Source organism: Austrofundulus limnaeus, unplaced genomic scaffold (genome assembly GCF_001266775.1).
Source record: "Austrofundulus limnaeus strain Quisiro unplaced genomic scaffold, Austrofundulus_limnaeus-1.0 Scaffold247, whole genome shotgun sequence".
Taxonomy (NCBI): Eukaryota; Metazoa; Chordata; class Actinopteri; order Cyprinodontiformes; family Rivulidae; genus Austrofundulus; species Austrofundulus limnaeus.
This window is the reverse complement of record NW_013952649.1, coordinates 849,026-852,705: the sequence shown is the minus strand read 5'-3', so window position 1 is coordinate 852,705 and position 3,680 is coordinate 849,026.

Here is a 3,680-nt window from a genome sequence, read left to right as displayed (position 1 = left end):
TCGCTTGGACCTGTCGGTACCCTGGGACAGTAGACAAATCTTCAGAAGCGGTAGGACAAACATACTTTCTCTGTTGACGGTGTCTGCTCAGCTGATGTGGTGGTGAAGCCTCTGGATCATTGAGTTTGAATTGAGGAAGGTTTGGCGAGTTTAATACATGCATAATTCACATCCCTCTTATATTGATGAATTAACAATTTCCTTTTATTAACCTTTAAGTTTCTCATAATATTTGTGAGGGTAGATTAGTTAAGTGATTCAGGTGAAGAATGCTAGTTTATTATGGATGACATTTAATGTTTTTTATTAAACCTCAAGGCTTTGATGATAAGGTTTTCTGTCTGCCCAAATAATCTGTTGTATTGTGATCTCTGAATCATTTAATATAGGGTATATTCTGAAACGTTGTTTGTCTGTGCGTCATTTATTGGGCTCGTTCTTGAAAATGATAGAATTCACAACTCGGTATCTGAGGCTGATTTAAAATCTATAAATTATTTTCCTGAAAAATCAGGTGGTGCCCCCTTTTGTAATGCTAATAAATTACGAGGTATTTATGATTTAGCATTGTCCATAACATTGACACAAGCAAATCCCTACATCTGCATGGGATTTGTGAAGATTTTGTCATTTTTAGAAATTCCCACCATGCTGCCAGAGATGAGCTGATATTGATGCATTAAAACACATGTTTTTAATGTTAGTGCTAATAAATGGAAGATCAGGAATCTTAATGTTATGGCATAAAGTTTGTTCTATATATAGCCAAAATTCATCTAATGGATTAGGATTTAACCACTTTGAAATGTATTGTAGCCTGTTGGCTAAAAAGTATTGGTAAAAGTTGGGAAGATCTAGCCCTCCCGTATCTTTAGTTTTCTGTAGTGTTTTGAGGCTAATGGACGGGGTTTTATTGTTCCAAAGGAATTTAGAGATGAAAGAGTCCAGGGATTTAAACCAGACAGGTGAAGGTTTATTTGGTATCATTGAGAATAAATAATTTATTCTGGGTAGCAACATCATTTTAATTGAAGCAACTCTTCCCATAAGTGATATGGGTAGAATTTTCCATCTAGTAAGATCATCGTCAATTTTCTTTAAAAGTGGGATGTGGTTTAATTTTATTGTCTTCCAGTCTAGGAAAGATATTACTACCCAAATATGTAATATTACCAGACTGCAGTCATGTATTAAGACAAAAGCAAAACATCATCAGCATAAAGACTAATTTTATGTTCTATGTTCCTACATTGTATGCCTTTTAATATCTGCAGTTTGTCTTATTACAGCTGCTAAAGGTTAAAAAAAGCAAACAGTGAGGGGGACAGGGGACATCCCTGCCTAGTGCCTCTCTGTAAACAAAAACTAGAATATATTAGGTTATTTGTCTTGTTTTATTTCTAATTGTTAATAAAAGTTATATATTTGATGAATTTGTTAGAATTTCATTATGTGCACGCTGAAAAGAAGCTTCCTGTTGTATTTTTTTGTTTCCATCTTCAACGTAGACGTCTTTAAAATGTTCATAAGTTATCATAAGTTGTCTAGTGTGACAGGGCCTTTAGTAATACATTTTGTTCTCACAATAAATACTAATAAAGTGAGTGAAAACACCTTACTTTGCTACAGAGAAGGACCAAAGTCCAGGTTCTGTTGAGGACTGTGATCCTGCTGATCATCAAACTACTTTCTCTTTAAAGAAAAACTTGTTTGATTTAAAAATATATATATTTGCAGCAGAGCTGGTATGTACTAAATATTTTTTACAAAATGGCTTTTTATTTATTTATTGTGCTTCCAGGCTTTGTCTTTATGTTATAAAATATTTAAACTCTGTCTGTGTTGTTTGAGATCCTAAAGATCTGTTGCTGCCAACATTCAAGGCTTTCATTTAAATTCTACAGACGAAAAGCGACAGACTTTTTAAATCTTAGCTTAAAAACTCAAACAGAAAAGTAAAACAAACTGTTCCAACAATCATCACAGTTGACCTTTGTGTCTGACAGGAAATGTCTTTATAAGAATAATAATTGCATGTTTCTGTTTTATTTTTGCTGCAGAACCGCGCCAGTGTCAGGAAATAACATGAATTATAGCCATTGGGTTATTGCATCTGTTTGGGTTTTGGTCTCATGGAGAGGTGACTTATGTTACATTTTAAAATCTTACACTTCAACTCTATTTCTGTTCAAATTTTATCAAATGGTTTTATGTTTTTCAGGTTTATTTAAAGACTTTGTTCCAAATGAAGAACCAAGAGTCCAAAACAAGGAGCTGAAAGAGGAACTCCAACCAGAAGCTGGACCTGATGGAAAGGTAGAAATATACAGATGTATATTGTCTAAGCAAAGTTACTAAACAACATAATGTATTGTTATTTTACAGCCTGTCCTAGTTAAAAATTAGCCAATAATAGCATTTTCTAAAGATTGTTTTGTCAGAGGAAACTGTTTGAGTGGTTACCATTACCATAGTTAAAAAAAGTTCCACATTTCAAGTTATTTTAGTTTTTGATTAAAATATTTAAATTCTTTGTGGACATTACATTTAAATTCTAAATCAGACACATGACCAGCTCCTCCCACCTGGACCCACCTGCCTGAGTGGATCTCTCCCACCTGGAACAGTTTTTGTCCTCCTTCTCATCCACACCTGTGGAGGTACAGAAACCAACARCTTCTGAGYTCAGAGTTCAAACATTTAAACCTCAGATTTGTCATCAGACTCAGTTTTATCAGTAAAATGATTTAAATCAATAAAACCTTGTATTTTTCAGCTGATTTGGCTGCAGCTGTGTCTTCAGTGTTTCTCCTCTTCTTCTCCGCTGAAGGATTCTTTAAATTGCTGTTTTTTGTGACGACTGTTTATGCCAAATGCAGATGGACACGTAAGTTCACCTTCTGACATTTATTGAAACTTGTTGTTATTTTAATATTATTATTTCATCTAAGGTCAATGTAAAGACACAGATTAGTTAAATAATAATAATGAAAAAACCTGTATTTTGCAGTAACTTGTTTCTAAAATCTTCTGTTAGAGCATCATTCTGTTGTGACGTCTCTTTGAGGTAAACTCATTAATTTGTTTTTCAAGACACACTGAGGAAAATTGAAATGTAATTTGTTGCTAGAATAGAGTTGAAGTAAAATCCAGAGGATCTAGGTGATGGACAGATTTCAGCATCAGTCAATAAATCTGTTCAGCAGTCCTGTTGAGTAACTCAGAGAAGAGTGTTATACATACACCACTGGACCAGTTGGTTCACTTCTTGTTCCTGTAGTTGGGCTGTTGTTACTGAAGACACCCACTACAGATGTACAATCCTCAAACTTCATGTTGTGGTGCTGGAGCTGTCAGGAGTCAGCAGGGTGAAGAGCAGTGGGATGAACCCTGCATGTTTTATGTTTTATAAATGTCTTCTCTGTAAAATACCTTGTTTTTACTCTTTGAGAATTGTTACGGTAAAAATATAAATCTGCATCACTGTAACAACATGATGTGGGCTGTTTGCTCAACAACAGGTGAGAAAGCAGAGCTGATGCAGGAGGTCCAGCTGAAGGAGCAGGACACCAGATCTGCTGCAGAGACCCTGATGGAGGTGAAGACCAGACTGGAGTACGGTGTACATTTTAGGACATCCTCAGTTTTACTTGTCAGTCATCAGTTGTCAGAAAAAAAGT